Consider the following 19,498-nt stretch of genomic DNA (forward strand, 5'->3'; position numbering starts at 1 on the left):
TGACAGGTTGACCCTATATCATCTGACACATCTGTATCTCCAGATTGGGCTTCTTGCACAGCATGTAGACCACTATATTTACTCCCTGTTGAGTGTTTCCTTATAGCCATCCAAATGGCACCTCAAGCTGCTCAAATCTAAAATGAAAACCTGGGGCTGACATTGTGACATTGTGGTATAGTGGGTTAAACAGCTGCCTAGGATGCCAGCATCCCTTAAGGATTTTGGTTTGTTTCCTGGTTGCTCCATTTCCAATCCAGCTCCCTGCTTAGCATACCTGTGCAAGCAGCAGAAGTTAGTCCACCGGCGCCATGGCTCACTAGGTTAATCCTCCACCTTGTGGCACCGGCACACCGGGTTCTAGTCCTGGTTGGGGCACTGGATTCTGTCCCAGTTGCCCCTCTTCCAGGCCAGCTCTCTGCTGTGGCCAGGGAGTGCAGTGGAGGATGGCCCAAGTGCTTGGGCCCTGCACCCCATGGGAGACCAGGAGAAGCACCTGGCTCCTGCCATCAGATCAGCACAGTGCGCCAGCTGCAGCGCACCGGTGGCGGCCATTGGAGGGTGAACCAACGGCAAAAGGAAGACCTTTCTCTCTGTCTCCCTCACTGTCCACTCTGCCTGTCAAAAAAAAAAAAAAAAAAAAAAAGAAGAAGAAGTTAGTCCAAGTGCTTGGGCACCTGCACTGGGTTTCACCTATGTGTGAGACCAGATGAAGCTTCTGGCTCCTGATTTCAGTCTGGTTCAGCTCTAGCTGTTACACCCATTTAGGGAGCGGGGCAGCTGATGGCAGATCTATTTCTGTCTTCAGTCTCTCAAAACTATGTCTTTCAAAAGAAGTTAATCATTAAAAATAAATAAGATTAAAAACATATAATTCATTCTTTCATTTTAAATATTACTGCCTAATATCCTTTACCAAAATAATCAAAATTAAAATTTTTCTGGAATGCTCCTTAAGCTTATATCTTTTTTCTCAGCAACTTTATATTTAAGGAATACAAACTTCATGCATTTCATAATTATGATGTTAAGAACATAGTGATTCTTCCCACCATGCTCACCCTCCCACCACACTCTCACACCTCTTCTTCCTCCCTCTCCTATTCCCATTCTTATTTTTTACTAAAATCTATTTGCAATTAACTTTATACACATGATTAACTATATTAATTAAAGAGTTCAACAAATAATATGAAAAAAACTGTTCAATAGTTGAGAAAGGCTGTTCAAAGTTATTTCTTCTCAAATTGTCAATTTCAATTCTATAATTACCTTTAGGTGCTCTATTAGTTATCACAGATCAGGGAGAACATATGGTTAAGTGTGATGTTTTCCAGTTTCATGCATTTTGTTGCAAATAACAGGATTTTATTTTTTAATCTCTGTTAATATTATGTGGAGTACATATGCCATAATTTCCTTTTTTAAAAAAGATTTATTTATTATTTATTTGAAAGTCAGTGTTACACTGGAGAGGCAGATTTTTTTTTTAAGATTTATTTATTTATTTGAAAGAGTAACACAGAGAGAGGAGAGGCAGAGAGAAAGAGGTCTTCCATCCATTGGTTCACTCCCCAGTTGGGCACAACTGCCCGAGCTGGGCCCATCCTAAGCAAGAGCCAGGAGCTTCTTCCAGATCTCCCATGCAGGTGCAGGGGCCCAAGGACTTGGGCCATCTTCTACTGCTTTTCCAGGCCATAGCAGAGAGCTGGATCAGAAGTGGAGCAGCCGTGTCTAGAACTGGCACCCATATGTGATGCTGGTGCTTCAGGCCTGAGCATTCACCTGATGCACCACAGTACTGGACCCAAGAGGCAGAGATTTTTTTTAACATTGAGATTTTTATTATCCCTGGTATAAACATTAATATTCCTTCTCTCCTGTCCTTTTCTTATTATGTTCTTCCCTTCCTATTCCAGTAGGTACAAGGTTTCTTCAGATCCCCTTCTCTCTCCTTTTCTGCCTTCTTTGATCTTTTTCTTTAGGATATTTCATTCACTCTATTCACTGAAATTCTGCTGCTTTGGTCTCTACTGAGCTCTACATTGTATTTCTAGTTGCCAGTTGCTGATCCCAACACAATTAACAACAGAAAATTCAAACACAATGTGTCCAAGTTCAGTCTCACTTCTTTCCATCATATTCTTGTTGATTGTTTTCCCCAATTTCAATTTCTTGTGCCATGTCCATGCAGTCTTTCATGCACACATCATGGACTTGAACTCGTTTTAACCCTCCACACAACCCATTGGTGCTGAATTGTGTTTGTGCTTCCTATCTCTTGTGTTCTCTGTTCTTAATACTCTATGTTTAATGGTTAGTGATGATATTTCTTTCTGATTTCTTACTCAATTCTTCCTTTCTTTCTCTCCATTCTCCTTCCAGAGTTTGTCTTAAATGCAAATCTGGGGGCTGGTGATGTGGTGCCTACCTCTGATATGGGTGCCTGTGTTTGTTCCGACTGCTCATCTTCCTATCTAATTTTTCTCTTCCTGTTTTGAAAAGGGAAGATAGATATCAATTAGGTTAAGACCCAAAAGAGGCCAGTGCCGTGGCTCAATAGGCTAATCCTCTGCCTTGCGGCGCCGGCACACCGGGTTCTAGTCCCGGTTGGGGCTCCGGATTCTGTCCCGGTTGCCCATCTTCCAGGCCAGCTCTCTGCTGTGGCCAGGGAGTGCAGTGGAGGATGGCCCAAGGCCTTGGGCCCTGTACCCCATGGGTGAACCAATGGCAAAGGAAGACCTTTCTCTTTGTCTCTCTCTTCACTATCCACTCTGCCTGTCAAAATAAATAAATAAATAAATAAATAAAATGACCCAAAAGAGTAAGTGATCTATTTTGACATTGAAGATGAAAAGGCAAATCTGAGGTCCTGCCACCAAAACCCCAGGTATTACTTAGGTAAATTTTTCACAGTCAACATTATCCAAAGGAATGATAAAAAAAATCCTTTAAATCTACCATAAAAAAGAGAATATTCAGGAGGAATTAAATTGGTTATAGGTGTCCATATTATATGCTGGCATCATAGGTAGTGACCTTACTTAAAATGCCACAATGTCATCCTCCCCAAATTTATTTTTTATTTATTTATTTATTTATTTATTTATTTTGACAGGCAGAGTGGACAGTGAGAGAGAGAGACAGAGAGAAAGGTCTTCCTTTTGCGTTGGTTCACCCTCCAATGGCTGCCACGGCCACCGTGCTGTGGCCGGCGCACTGCGCTGATCTGATGGCAGGAGCCTGGTGCTTCTCCTGGTCTCCCATGGGGTGCAGGGCCCAAGCACTTGGGCCATCCTCCACTGCACTCCCTGGCCACAGCAGAGAGCTGGCCTGGAAGAGGGGCAACCAGGACAGAATCCTGTGCCCTGACCGGGACTAGAACCTGGTGTGCCGGCGCCACAAGGTCAAGGATTAGCCTAGTGAACCGCGGCACCGGCTCCCAAATTTATTTTTAAAAACCTTTTTACCCTGATCTACTTTGAACATCTGTCTCACTTGAGCTAACACTTTTCAATTAGATATGTATATACATGCCTACAGATTACATTGTGATTTCCTTACAGAATCAGAATTTTACTCATCTTGTTCTTGCTGGGCTTTCAGGCCCTTATAATATGAGTAACTATAGTATAGTAAATTTTGTAATTACAAAGTTAATATACAGGGAATGTGTTTTTATTCTCACTTTTCTGTTGACATATAGCACACAAAAACTAGCTTCTCATGTGGGAAGCATAGTAGATGCAGAAATGAAAGTGGCTCTCTTTTTTTTGACTCAGAGCTGATGTCTTTTGGAGATGTGTGCTGTTACAGGTTTTGACTGTGAACTTCAGCCAGGAGGAGCAACAGGACCTGGACAATGCTCAGAAGATCTTGTATGGGAATGTGATACCAGAGAACTATAGTAGCCTGCTGTCCTTGGGTGAGGGAAACTCCCAAGCCACTTCCCATTTGGCAAAGAGTCCTTATATGGTTTAACGTTACCCAGACCCCTTATGTAGCCCCTACATTTCCAGACAAGAGAAAGAAATCATTGGGCTGGTGGAGCAACTGTTTTCAGCAATAAGTTGCATAGTCCTCTGACCCAGGCCAAATATACTGCCAATACCCAGGGGATTCATTATATTTTATAAGGTCACAGGTGAATATCTAGGTGGTGAAACATGATTTAGTAGGCTAATGGAAAGCTGAAGAGGGACCTATGACCTAATTTCTAATTCTCAGTTAATGTCAAGTTCAGCAATTCATGTGTATCTACTCAAGTCTACTCTTAAAAGGTTTTGAGCTTTTGTTTAACTATATCCAATAACTGGAAGCTCAAAATTTAATGAGATACTCTATTTTCTTTGTAAACAGCAAAAGTAGTTTTAAAAGTTTCCTTAAATGAAGTGAAAAAGAAGCATATTAAACTGTATTGGGTTGAATATTATTTCACTCAAATTCATGTCAACTTCAAATCTCAGAATGTGATTTTATTTGGAAATAGAATCTTTGCAGGTCTAACTAGCTAAACTAAGATCATCCCAGATCAAGATGGGCCCTAAATTCAAGGTGTGGTATTTTCATAAGAAGGTCACCTGAAGACACACAGAAAGGAAAACATCATGACAACAGAGGTAGAGATTTGGGACATACAGCTTCTAGCCAATGAATGCCAAGGACTGCGGGCAGCTACCAAAAGCAAGGAAGATGCAAGGAGGTATTCTTCCCCATCATTAGAGAAAACATGGCCTTGCTGACACTCTGACCTCAGACTTTCAGCCTCCAGAACAAAAAAATGAATAGATATTATTGGTGCTAGCTTTACTTATTTATTTATATTTGAAAGGAGAGAGGGGGAGAGAGCAGAAAGCCTTTAGCTCAAGAAAGTATCAGGTTGTGAGCCAGTTCTCCATTGTTTGCAGGGAAATACATTATAATTTTATATCTCAAGACAAAATATTTCTTTTTCATTAAGATTTATGTATTTATTTATTTGGAAGTCAAAGTTACACAAAGAGAAGTGGGGCAGAGAAGAGAGAGAGAGGTCTTCCATCCTATGGTTCACTCCCCAACTGGCCGCAATGGCTGCAGCTGTGCAGATCTGAAGCCAGAAGCTAGAAACTTCTTTCAGGTCTCCCATGCAGGTACAGGGGCCCAAGAACTTGGGCCATCTTCTACTGCCTTCCCAGGCCATAGCAGAGAGCTGGATTGAAAGTAGAGCAGCTCGACCTCGAAACAGTGCCCATATGGGATGCTGGCACTTCAGGCCAGGGTGTTAACCCCGCTGTTCCACAGTAGAGGTCCCAAAATCTTTCTTTTCCCAAGACTCAAGAGTCTGCTAGGGAAAAATAATTTCAAGCTGATCTCTGTCCATGATTGTAACTGTAGCTGTAGCTTTTCATTTTAATGCCCCCTCCCTACTGTGCCTTTCAAGGGGGTGTACTTCTTCAAGAAGATGCTTAAGTACTGAAAGGAATTTGTTATATGTGGAGACTGCAACAAGATAGTACTGTAATCCCCCCACAGTGGGAAACATCTACATTCAGCCTGTGAGCAGGGAGTCTTGGGAAAGACATGGAGATGGTCAGTCTGAGGAAAGGACCTTGGATGTATGTCAGATTCAATCAAGTGTCACCCTGGTTGATAAGAAAATACATTAGAGTAAGGTGCAACTCATTCAACTAGAACATTAATTTTGTATCCCCACTATGTATCAACCAGAGACTTAAACACAACTTAAACACAACTGCTATGGTTTTTAAAATATTTAAAATATTTATTTGAAGGATTTTCTTAATATTTTACTTATTTGAAAGACAAATTTATAAGGAGAGATAGAAACAGACATAGAGAGAGAAAGAGAGAGAGAGATCGACCTGCTGGTTCACTCTCCAAATGGCCACAATGACCAGAGCTGAGCCAATTTGAAGACCGGGGATAGGAGCTTCTTCTGAGTTTCCCACTTGGGTGCAGGGGGCCAAGCACTTGGGCCATCTTCTACTGTTTTCCCAGGCCATCAGCAAGGACTCAAACTGTGACCCATATGGGATGGCTGCATTGCAACCAGCCTTGTAACCTGCTGCACCACAGAGCTGATCCATAAAGAGACAGTTTTTAAGATTTATTTATTTGAAAGACAGAGTACAGAGAGATGTGGAAGCAGAGAGAAAGGTCTTCCATCTACTGGTTCACTCTCCAAATGGTCACCATGGCCAGAGCTGAGCTGATTCGAAGCCAGGAGCCAGGAGCTAATTTCAGGTCTCCTACATGGGTGAAAGGACTCATTCACTTGGGCCATCTACATCAACATAAGATCTACCCCATATCCTGAAGCATGTTTTCAATTATGCCATATCCTGTAGCACACACTAACTCAACCTCATCTGCATTTGCTCCTGGATAGCTTTCCCAAGTTCAAATTTGCACTTCTAAATAAATTCCTAATTCAGAAGTGGGTGCTTCATTTTTATATTAGAGCCACAAATGCTGTCTCTCAAACTTCCTTATCAGCAACTTCTTTCAAGCACAACTGATGTACAGTGCTTAACTCATTGGGTGCACCACCTATTCACTACTAGTTTACAATGACAGTTTTCCATCCATCAACTCTTAACACAAGCTGGTAAAAAGCTGAACTAATAACTTTCTACACTGCATGCTTAGTGACTCTTCCCATACAGGTATTGTTGTATCTGTAGGTTTTTTTTTTTTTTTTTGAAGATTTTATTTATTTGAGAGACTGAGTTACAGACAGAGACAGGGAGACAGAGAGAAAGGTCTTCCATCCACTGGTTCACTCCCCAAATGGTCACAATAGCTTGAGCTGGGCAAATCTGAAGCCAGGAGCTTCTTGTGGGTCTCCCATCTAGGTGCAGGTTCCCAAGATGCTTGGGCCATCTTCTGCTGCCTTCCCAGGCCACAGCAGAGAGCTGGATTGGGAGCAGAGCAGCTGGACTAGAACTGGGATGCTGGCATTTCAGGCAAAGCATTAACCCACTGTACCATAGCATCAGCCTAGTGTATCTCTAGTTGATTTGAAGACATCAAGAAGATCTTTGATTGATCTTCAGGGTGGAGAGTAAATGCTGATGTTGCAAGAAGGTGGAAGGGTGTGGTGTGGGTGAAAGGAAGGGAAGAGATAGAGTGAGAAAAAACAGGAAAGTTTGAAAGTTAGTTTTTTTTTTAATATTCTTTTTTTTTTACTTTTATTTAATGAATATAAATTTCCAAAGTACGACTTTTGGATTACAATGGCTTCCCCCCCATACCGTCCCTCGCACCCACAACCCTCCCCTTTCCCACTCCCTCTCCCCTTCCATTCACATCAAGATTCATTTTCAATTATCTTAATATACAGAAGATCAGCTTAGTATACATTAAGTAAGGATTTCAACAGTTTGCTCCCACACAGAAACATAAAGTGAAAAATAATAGATGATTTTTTTAAATGATGATGAAATCAGATCAGACCTATTGTCATGTTTAATCCCAGTGAGAGTCAAGTTGGGAATTGATAATTTCTTTTTTTTTTTTTTTTACAGAAGATCAGTTTAGTATGAATTAAGTAAAGATTTCAACAGTTTGCACCCCCATAGAAACATAAAGTGAAATATATTGTTTGAGTACTCATTATAGCATTAAATCTCAATGCACAGCACACTAAGGACAGATATCCTGCATGAGGAGTAAGTGCACAGTGACTCCTGTTGTTGACTTTACAAATTGACACTCCTGTCTATGGCATCAGTAATCTCCCTAGGCTCCAGTCATGAGTTTCCAAGGCTATGGAAGCCCTCTGAGTTCTCCGACTCTTATCTTGTTTAGACAAGGTCATAGTCAAAGTGGAGGTTCTCTCCTCCCTTCGGAGAAAGGTACCTCCTTCTTTGATGACCTGTTCTTTCCACTGGGATCTCACTCACAGAGATCTTTTGCAAGAGTGTCTTGGCTTTCCATGCCTGAAATACTCTCATGAGCTTTTCAGCCAGATCCGAATGCCTTTAGGGCTGATTCTGAGGCCAGAGTGCTGTTTAGGACATCTGCCATTCTATGAGTCTGCTGAGTATCTCACTTCCCATGTTGGATCACTCTCCCCTTTATTTATTCTATCGGTTAGTGTTAGCAGGTACTAGACTTGTTTATGTGCTCCCTTTGACTCTTAGTCCTTTCATTATAATCAATTGTGAACTGAAATTGATCACTTGGAATAGTGAGATGGCATTGGTACATGCCACCTTGATGGGATTGAATTGGAATCCCCTGGTATGTTTCTAACTCTACCATTTGGGGCAAGTCAGCTTGAGCATGTCCCAAATTATACATCTCTTCCCTCTCTTATTCCCACTCTTATGTTTAACAGGGATCACATGAAAGTTAGTTTTTTATTGTCTCTGACTTTCCTTGGCACCAAAGGAGATTAGCTTTATATTATGCTTTATTGTTCAGGCTAATTGTGACCAAAGCATTAAAAAAGTAAAGTGCGAATGTCAAAGTGTTTGACAAAGGACTAAAGAGACAATGAGCTGTAATTTTGACAGAGGAGCAACATTCTAACATCTTCCCACGTTCTAATTGAAGTACCTTGACCTTTTCTCCTTTAGTGACCTCCATAGTGTGGTTCAGGTAATAACTTAACAGGGGGTCATATGGAATGCCAGCATTGCAAGCAGTGCTTTACCCCACCACCCTACAGCCTTGGGTCCATAGGTTCTTATTCTTATAGCTGAAAAGTATTCCTTCGTGTATAAGTGCCACATTGTCTTTACCAACTCATCCTTTGTTGATTCCATATTTTGGCTATTTGGAACAATGTTACTATAAACCTGTTTAATTAGGTATCTGTGATACAATACCTTCACATTTTTTGGATATATTGCTGTCTATTTTTCTAGGAAATATCCATAATGTTTTCCACAGTGGCTGCATTAATTTGTATTTCCACAAGTAGTGGATGAGTTCCCCTCATTCATGTTCTCTGATATGTTTATATAGAGGAACATTTTCTGGTTTTACAACAGTTGTTTTAGAATTTTACTCACTGGAATCAGTTAATTTTGTTTGAATGCTGTAAGTGAATAGTGTTGGATAATATGTTTCCTAAGCAAGTCGTTACACTGCATGTCTTTTCTATTCATTTGCTATGTCCAGTAAAGAGATCCAAAGGGCTTCCTGAGCCTTTTCCACATTATACTTAATTGACATACCAAACCTCAAGGGCAGAAGTGTTTGTTTATTTTAAAGGTAGAGTTATAGAGAGGCAGAGAGAAAGAGGGAGAGAGGCTCTTCATCTGCTGATTCACTCACCAGATGCCTGCAAAGCCAGAGCTGTGCCTCAATGGCTGGAGCTAAGCCAATCCTTGCCAGGAGCCAGGAGATTCCTCTCGATCTCCCACATGAGTGCAGGGGCCCAAGCACTAGGGACACCCTCTACTGCTCCCCAGGCCATAGCAGAGCTGGACTGGAAGTGGAGCAGCCGGGATGCAGGCACTGCAGATGCCTCAACAGCAGCCCCACTACTGGTTTAACAATAGAATTCTAACCTCCCTTTCAGGAGGCTTGGCTTCAATTCCCCTCCAATATTTTTAATTGCCCCGAGCCAATCGTGAAGGCTTAGCACAGCAATTCCATGGTTGCTGTTCCAACTCAGCGGTAATGTCATGATTTGTGTGGCTGTCCTGCATGAGGCTGTCTCAAAATGCAACTCCTGTGACTTGAACTGATGCTAAGTTGAGGTGGATAATGTCTGAATTGACCTCCATGGTAGCTCACCCAATGATGTCACCAGAGGGTTGGGAGAGCTTGTGACCAGCAGTGGTAAGAGTATTGACATAATAATGTTCCTTTAGTTATTCTGCTCTCAAAAATACAGGCACTTTGCAGTCATATTTTTACTCTCTGTATAGATTAAAGCCTTCTCTTGAAATTATTAATAGATTTATCTATTTACTTGTCTGTAACTTGAAAGTTACCAAGAGCAGAGGCAGAGAGTGAGATAGAGAGAGATGTCTCCCATCCATCAGCCCGTACTCTCTATATTTAACACTTCTGTGAATATCAGGCTATGATAGGGATTCACTTGGACACGTTATAATTAGTGTTGGGGCCGGCACTGTGGCATAGTATTTTAAGCATCCTCCTGCAATGCCTGCATCCCATATGGGTGCTGGTTTGAGTCCCTGTTGCTCCACTAACAATCCAGCTTCCTGTTGTTGTCCTGGAAAAGTAGTAGAAGGTGGATCAAGTCCTTGGGCCCCTGTACCCATGAAGGAAACCCAGAAGAAGCTCCTGGCTTCTGGTTTCGGAAGGTCTCAGCTCTGGCCTTGTAGCCACTGGGGAGTGAGCCAGCAGATGGAAGAGCTCTCTCTCTCCCCCTCTGTTGGTAACTATTTCTCAAGTAAGTAAGTAAGTAAATAAATAAATCTTTATAAAAGTTTAGTGTTATTGGAAATCTTATATAGTGAGTTTTTTTTTTTATCTCTGTTGTTTGTAATCTGTTCTAATATAATCTGAAGTAATTTTGCATTGGATGAATATATCTTTTCACCTTTGGACATTTGAATTTCTTCCAGTTTAGGGAGCAGTATAAATAGCATGTCCTTTTCATATTTGTGTTATGAGTTCCATCTTTGTTATTTTTAATATTAAATCATTTTGTGAATGGATATTACATTTACAAGTAAAAAATGCATTCATGTTGTAAAAGCACAGCACATGTCATTGTGTAATGTCATATTTAAGGGGAAATGTATGTTGGATATTGTTTACATTCAGTACAGCATTAATATAAGTCATGCTGTGCTACGTGCAAAGCTCCTTCTGCTGGGTAGAAGTAGGTAGATTTTCTTTGTATAACTCACAGATTCTTCTTGCAATGTTCATATTACTCACTGAGCATCCTGAGGGTCATAGTTGGCTTCCTTTGGAACTGCCCATGCACACAAGTTCCTTAATTCTGCCTAGATAGCTTGATCTTATGGGATTGCGCACCCAATTAGTCCTGCCCCCCCAATAGCCCCACATAGGAAGATATTTGTTAGCTATTGTGGTCCTGTCTTTTTGGTTGGCCAATCACTTTCTGTTTACCAGAATAAGATTGGTCAGATGGCATTAGTACAACATGTAATAAATTGGTAAAATGTTCTCCACTGCCAACAATCAACTTAAGGTTTTTTTCTGCAACAGTCCAATGTTCAGGACAATTTCACATGGGTAAAACAAATTATTTCTGAATGTTAAAGGCATTTTTAATCCCAACTGGCATTTTAGAAAGGATTTTAGGGGAATATCCTAAATTAGCAGCCACTCTGTAATACATCATGTGCAAATGGAGGGTAGTGAGTTTTCCATCTGTGAAGGTGTTTCGTGAGGGCCTGACAAAAGTGTGTAGTATGGGGGAAGGAAACTAGAAATATGAAGAGATGAGTTTTGGGTGAATTGAAAAAAATGGAGTGTTTTTTAGAGAGTTTACTGGACATGGCAATGGCTGAGGAAACATTAGCTGTGTAAATGGTAGGAGATAGGTACATGGGAAAATTTCATAGAGGGATGCCTCTCCACAAGACAGGCAGAGCATCTGGTCACCATATATCACAAGATTTTCTTAGTTTGTTTTCCTGGGAAAATTTCAGGACATTCTACCATTCAGCATCTGTAGGCTTAGAATTTTTTTACATGCAGTACCCAAGTCCTTGAAGGTTTAATGTCTACTAATTAATGGCAATGTTATTCACTGCAAGATTGCAAACTCCTGACTTCAGAAGATATGCCAATGCTCTCAAGAATTTTTGAGAGTGGATTCTTAATAAATTTATGTAAATAAACTTACTGAAGTAGGACAACTCAATTGAACTTGGAATTTTGGAGAAATTCAGTAGGAATAAAAGATGGCATTCAATACCAGAGTACTGGTTTGCATTCCAGTTAAGCAGCTTCAGATCTAGCTTTTTGCTATTGCAACTGTGAAGGCCATGGAAGTTGACAAATGTGCTTGATCCCCTGCCTCCATGTAGGAGAAACAGATGCAATTCTTTTCAGTTATTTGTTCCATATCTTTACTTTTTCCTCATGCAACAGTATTTTACTTTAGAACAAGTAGGGTTAGAGAGCTCCCCAAATGTCAAACAGCTGGCCTGGACTAGGCCAAAGCCAGGAGAATGGAACTCCATCCAGGTCTCTTACATGAGCATCAGGGATCCAAGTACTTGGGCCATCTTCCACTGATTTCTCTGGTGCAGTAGCAGCAGACTGGATCAGAAAAGGAGCACCCCAGGTCTTAACCAGAAATAGTTGAAAAATTGCTAGGGCTGGCACTGTGGCTTAGTTGGGCTACTGCATGTAGTGCCGGTATCCAATATGGGCTCCGGTTTGAGTCTGGGCTGCTTCACCTCTGATCCAGCCCTCTGCTATGGCCTGGGAACACAGTGAAACATGGTATTCGATTTCTGAAATGGTATTTGATTTCCCAAGTGGCTGCAATTGCCAGAGTTGATCTGGCCAGGAGCCAGCAGCTTCTTTTGGGTCTCCCACTTCGCTGCAGAGGCCTAAGGACTTGGGTTGCTATGGAATCCCCTAACCTGTACATGCTTGCCTGGCACACAGTAACCCAATCAATGGGGTGGTGTAGGAAAGAAGTATTTATTTCATATCCCAGAGAAAGGAGCAGGACATCTATTTCTTAACTCCAGGGCTCCCCAAGAAGTTAAAGGTAAGTGTTATTACAGTTTGAAATTGGGACTGACAGGTACGTATTCAGCTGTGTTCAAGTTCCTGAGTGGTCAGTGGTGCTTGTGACCTTCCTCTTACTGGTTGGCTATTCATGTTATTTTGGAAAATTTTTTTTAAAAAATTGATTTATTTTTTTGAAAGGCAGAGTTACAGAGAAAGTTGGAGGGGGGGGGTCTTCCCTCTGGTGGTTCTCTTTCCAAATGGCCACAACCACCAGAGCTGGGCCTATCTGAAGCCAGGAGCCTGGAACTTCTTCCAGGTCTTTGCACAGAGCTGCAGGGACTCAAGGACATGAGGCATACTCCACTGCTTTCCCATTCCATAGCAAAAAGCTGGATGGGAAATGGAGCAGCTGGGACATTATCCAGCACAGATATCATGTTGGCAATGTAGGTCGTAGGTTAACCTGTTGTGCTCCAGTGCCAGCCCCCTAAGCCAAAACTTTTTTGTAAAAAAATTATTTATTTGAAAGGCTATGGAGAGGGGAGGCAAGACAGTGATCATCCATCTGCTGATTCACTCCCCAAACAACAGCACTGAATGTGGCATCTCAGCCTGGTATGCCACAAGGATGACCTCAAGAGTTTGTCTTTAGAGTACATGTAGGTTATGGAAGAGTATGGCTTGGCATCTCCCCATGTTGGCAGAAGTGACCCTCCATACTGACCAGAACTGGCAGCATAGGATGAGGCATATTCACAAGAGCACATTTCTTCCTCCTGCCACATGTTATAGGTGCCTCCTTTTTCACAAACCCAGTGGGTGATCTTGTGTGATGAAGTTCAGAAGTAGATAGGTTCTAGTACAAAGCATAATACCAAGCATCATATCTAGTTAATATTTCTCATTTGAAGTGGTAGCTTTCTTTAGAGACAAATTGGCCCCATCTAACATGTTAGCTGATATCAGCTAAACATGCAGTAAGAACCCATCCTTACTCTTGTGGCTTTATTAGTGTTAGTTTAGATCAACATCAGTAGCTCTGTTCACAGCGCCCTTCTCAGCTTTTTGAAAGCACCACTGATAGATCAGCTTGTAGCTTGATTTTGTTGTTTTTCCTCACTGCCATGATGGACCTTCCCTTGTTACTGGGCCAGTCCAGTTCCACATTGGTGAAGAGGATTAATTGCTAACCAATGCACTTGCAATCCAGTTCCCTTCTAGTGCACCTGGAAAAGCAGCAAAGGATCTCCCATGTCCTTGTTCCCCTTCACACATGTGGAGGCTTTGATCTATCCCAACCCCTGCTATTGTGGCCATTTGAGTGGTGAACCAGTGTATGGAAGATTCTCTCTGTATTTCCTTCTCTCTGTAATTTTGCCTTTTAGTATTAGGTAGTGAGCCAGTTCTCTGCTATTTACTGTCAAATTCATTTGGGATTTTACATCTCAAGACAAAATATTCCTTGTATATATTGGCAGCACTGTAAAAAATATAGTCTATATTAAAAATGTGAATTGAACAAGTGGTTCACTCCCCAATTTGCTGCAACAACTGGAGCTGTGCTCGTTCAAAGCCAGGAGCCAAAATCTTCTTCCAGGTCTCCCACATGGATATAAGGGCCCATGGACTTGGGACAACTTCGACTGCTTTCCCAGGCCATAGCAGAGAGCTGGAATGGAAGTGGAACAGTTTACCCACTATGGCACAGTGCCGCCTGGCAAAGTCTTTAAAACTGGAGACCACTTGGGCCAATGTTCTGGCATATCTACTTACGATCCATTTCCTTGCTAATGCCTCTGGAAAAGCAGCAGATTATGTTTCAAGTCCTCGGTTTCCTATATCTACACTTGGCTTAGTCCTGATCCAGCCCTAATTATTACAGCCATTTGGGGAGTGAAACTGCATATGGAAGATGTCTCTGTCTCACCCTCTCTATTTAATTCTGCCTTTCAACTATACAGTACAGGGCACACATTTTGTGTTTGACTTCCTGGACAAGGCCTACTATGTACCTATATTTCAATAGATCATGGTACATTTAGCACATTGCGATGGCTATTCTTGTAAGTAGCTTCTGTATTTCACTGAAGCTATGGGCATACTCAGGTATATGTCAAGACTTATTATCAAGAATCTTTGTGTTACCCAGTAAGGGTTCACTCACTTCATGGAGTGATTCTGGAGGATGTTCTGAGAGTATTTACAGATAATTAAGTCCTCTTATCCTGTGTAACTTATTTTCATTGAATGGTGCTTTTTTGTTGATATTATAACTTCATTTTTTTTAATTTATTTTTTTGACAGGCAGAGTGGACAGTGAGAGAGAGACAGAGAGAAAGGTCTTCCTTTGCCATTAGTTCACCCTCCAGTGGCCACCACGGCTGGCGCGCTGCGGCCGGCGCACCTCGCTGATCCGATGGCAGGAGCCAGGTACTTATCCTGGTCTCCCATGGGGTGCAGGGCCCAAGGCCTTGGGCCATCCTCCACTGCACTCCCTGGCCACAGCAGAGAGCTGGCCTGGAAGAGGGGCAACTGGGACAGAATCCGGCGCCCTGACCGGGACTAGAACCCGGTGTGCCGGCGCCGCAAGGCGGAGGATTAGCCTAGTGAGCCGCGGCGCCGGCATAACTTCATTTTAATGTCTCTTCTGTGTTTTCAAAAGCTGTACTTGCTCAAAAAGATGCCCAAGTATTACACTTGATCTTAGCTAAAAGGCCAAGAAGTGATAAATGCCTAAATATGCAAGGATTTGATAGCTGTGGAGACTGCATCAAGTTAGGACTGTAATCCTCCCACAGTGGGAGTCATCCACATACAACCTGTGAGCAGGGAGTTTTAGAAAAGACACTGAGGTGCCCCTTCTAGGGATGGGGTCTTGTATGCATGTCAGATTCAATCATCTCTGAGCCCTGCTGTGAAGAGAATACACTAGTGTAAATTGCAGCTCACTCAACTAAAACATTGATTTTACATCTCTACTATTTATCAGATACTACCATGTGTATATTTTATGCTTAAATACAACTGCTATGCTTTTTAAAAATATTTATTTAAAAGGCAGTTAAAACTAGAAGGAGACACAGAGAAGGAGGTCTTTTCACCTTCCATTTCACTCCCCAAATAACTATAACAGCCAGGGCCAGGGCTGAGTCAGGCTGAAATTGGGACCTGGAGTTCCATCCATGTCTCCAACATGGATGCCAGGGGACAAATCACTTGGCCCATCTTCTGATTTCCCAGGCCATCAGCAGGAAGCTACATTGGAAGTGGAGCTGCTGTGACTTGAACTGGCACCCTTATGGGTTACAGGTAATGAAGGTGGATACTTCACCTACTACAACGCAGTGCCAGCCCCCATTATGACCTTTTGAAAGATAAGTGATTCCAGTGAGTTATGGTCTTACTGAGAATTAAGCTTGGTCAAGGCTGAGTGGTTTAACTTGAGCCCAAGGGAAATAACTATCATTTAGAGCTTAGGCTGTTTGTGCTCTCTACTCAACATGAAGACAGACACCGTGTCCAGTAGCACACTTTTTTTCCCCCAAAGATTGATTTATTTGAAAATCAGAGTTATACATGGAGGAGAGGCAGAGAGAGAGAGGTCCTTCATCTGATGGTTCATTCTCCAATTGGTTACATTGGCCAGATCTGCACCAATCCAAAGCCAGGAGCCCGGAGCTTCTTTTGGGTATCCCACATGGGTACAGGTGCCCAAGGACTTGGGCCATCTTATACTGCTATCCCAGGCTATAGAAGAGAACTGGAGCAGAAGTGGAGTAGCTGGGTCTTGAACCAGTGCCCATATGGGATGCCAGTGCTTCAGGCTAGGGCGTTAACCCACTGCGCCTCAGCACCAGCCCCAATAGCACACTTTCAATTATATCTACCTCAACCACATCTACATTTGCTCCCTCGTTGCTATCCAAACTTCAAACTTGCTCTTCTAACTCCTAATTCAGAAGTGGATGCCTCATTTTTGTATCAGAACCACATATGCTAAAAATCAGCATACCAGAGAGTTCCCTGACAGTTTCACCACTCTCCATCTATTCAGGTGCAGAGTTCATATGCAGGCACTGCATCACCCCAAGAATAGTGTACTTCCCCAAGTGGTTCAGTTGACCAATAAACCTTACATTGCCTCCTTTAGTGACCATCCAGGGTATGATTCAGGTAAGAAATCTTTGAAATTCAAGGCTATTAAATCCTTCGCTTTTTTCAGTGACTCAAGAGGAAAAGTTCAATCATCACCCAGCTCTTCTGGAGCAACTTGGAACACCCAGAATCATACTGGTTGTACATCTTTTTTTTTTCTTTTAAAGATTTATTTGAAAGTCCCACTTATAGATAGAATGACAGACAGAGAAGAGAGATGAACCATCTGCTGGTTTACTCCCAAAATAGTCACACAGACCATGGCTGGACCAGGGCAAAACCAGGATTTTCATCCCAGTCATGCACATGTATTCAGGGATCCAAGTAATTGAGCCATTTGCTGCCATCCCATGAGGATTAACAGAGCTGGATCAGAAGTGCAGCAGCTGGAACTCAAACAGGCCTCATAGGAGATCGTAGCACTGCAGGCATCTGCTGAACTTGCTGTACCACAGTGCCAGCCCCAAGCTCTGCATACTTTGATACTTGCTAAGGAAATAACTGGTTGTTGTTCTTAGGAAGAATCTAGTACATACCAGAAAGTGGGAAGGCAAGAATACATCACCATTAATAAGAAAATAAATTTCTTTTTAAAGGTTTATTTTATTTATTTGAAAGACAGTTACAGAAAGAGGTAGAGACAGATCTTCCATCTGCTGGTTCACTCCCCAGATGTCTGCAACAGCTGGAGCTGGGCTGTTATGTAGCCAGGAGTTTCTTCTGGGTCTCCCACATGAGTGCAGGGTCCCAAGGACTTGGACCATTTTCAACTGCTATCCCAGGTCATAACAGAGAGCTGGATCAGAAGAGGAGCAGCTGGGCCTAGAACCAGTGCCTATAAGGGATGCCAGCACTTCAGGCCAGAGCTTTAACCCACTGCACTATAATGCTGGCCTCTGGAAGTAAATTTTTAATATCAAATTTATAAAATAAAATGGTAAGTACTCCAGTGACTTGCAATGTACCTTTCACCCCCTTTCACTAACCAACATTTCATAGTATAATGAACCACTCTCAACTTCTATTTATTTATCCCAACTTCTATTCTTTCTGGTAATCCACAGTAGCTGTGTTTATATTCTTACAAATAGTGTCTGAGTTCCCCTTTTTACTTGTTCTATGATTTTAAAATTGAGGGCCATTTTCTAGTTCTAAAACATCTGTTTCAAAATTTTGCTCTTTGAAGTCAGATGGCTTTATTTGAGTACCATAAGTGAACAGCATTGCATAACATGTTTCCTAAGCAAGCTGTGACACTGCATGTCGTTTCTATTCATTTGCTATGTCCAGTAAAGAGACCTGTATGATCCTACTTTAAAATTATCTTTCCAGAGCCCTTTCCACAGTATATCTGATTTGACATACCACGCCACAAGGGCACTACTGATTTAGCAATCAAGTTCTCACCTCCCATTCAGGAGTCTGGGTTCAATTCCCCTCCAATGCACAAAATTTTTAATTGCTCAGAGTGATCATGGAGGCTTAGCACAGCATCTGCAGGGTAACTGCCGCTTTTCATCATAATGAATAGTTTGCCTGCATGAGGCAGTCCCAGGGTGTGAACCCTTTGATTGGAACTGATAAGGTAGATAAATCTGAATTGGCTTCCATGGCAGGCCATCGAATGATGTCCTGAGAAGCTGGGAAAGTTGCCTTCATCATGTTATCTCCCCTGCCTTGTGCTAGTTACCTGTCTTGTGCCCCATCTCAGCCTTAGAGTCTTGTACTAATCATATATGGTCACATTTCTCCAAAAGACTCCACACCCACCTCAACATTCTACACAGGTAAATCAGTTTGAAGCAGTTCTTCTGGGCTTGCTCACAAAGAATGGAAAATCATGTATTTAACCAGCAGTAGATAAAGTACTCCGTGTGCTACCTCATGTATGTAGATTCCTACCCATCTGTGACTTCATGGGTTCTGCTTTTCCATCTAACTCACTTCCCAACCCACTTCTATTCCTCCCTCCACTCTACTGTGCACTGGCCAATATAATCATCATCACTGCATGTTGGCATTGTCAGTGATAGCTTAACCTGCTCTGTGACAGTGCCAGATTCTTATGGCAAACCCTTTTATAAAAAGATTTTTTTATTTGAAAGGGCTACAGAGGGAGGAGATAGATCATCCATCTGCTGTTCATGCCCCTAATGGCTCTAGCATTCTGGCTGAAGCTAGGAGCCTGGACCTTCTGGGGCTCCCACGTGGATGCAGGAGCCCAACGACTTGGGCCATCTTCTGCCTTCCCAGATGCACTAGGAGGGAGCTGGATCAGAAGTGTAGCAGTTGAGATTCAAACCAGCACACATTTGGGTTGTCATCATTGAAGGTCATCTTAGCATGTTATGCCACAAGGCTGGCCTCAAGGTGTTTTTGTTTTATTGCAAATTTAGGTTATGAAAAATGGCTTGGTACTTCCTCGATTAGCCAGAAGTTTGCTAGTAACCTTCCTATTGTCTCAGTAGTGGCAGTATATGATAACCAATATGCACGCTGTTGAGTAGAAGAATATTTTTTAAGATTTATTTATTTGAAAGACAGCTACAGAGAGAGGTAGAGACAGAGAGGTCCTCCATCTACTGTTTCACTCCCCAAATGGCTGCAATGGTCAGAGCTGTGCCAATCCAGAGCTGGGAGATTCTTCTGAGTATACCATATGGCTGCAGGGGCCCAAGGACTTGGGCCATCTTTT

The 19,498-nt window shown here is 42.2% G+C and overlaps 1 pseudogene; it reads left to right on the forward strand.

Annotated features, from left to right (window-relative positions):
- Positions 1-4,607: 4,607 nt before the first annotated feature.
- LOC127486765 (elongation factor 1-alpha 1-like) overlaps positions 4,608-19,498 on the forward strand; it is a 55,811-nt pseudogene continuing 40,920 nt past the window's right edge.

The sequence above is a fragment of the Oryctolagus cuniculus genome, chromosome 12 (genome assembly GCF_051225735.1).
Source record: "Oryctolagus cuniculus isolate XC-2025 breed Fujian yellow rabbit chromosome 12, ASM5122573v1, whole genome shotgun sequence".
In the NCBI taxonomy this organism is placed as follows: Eukaryota; Metazoa; Chordata; class Mammalia; order Lagomorpha; family Leporidae; genus Oryctolagus; species Oryctolagus cuniculus.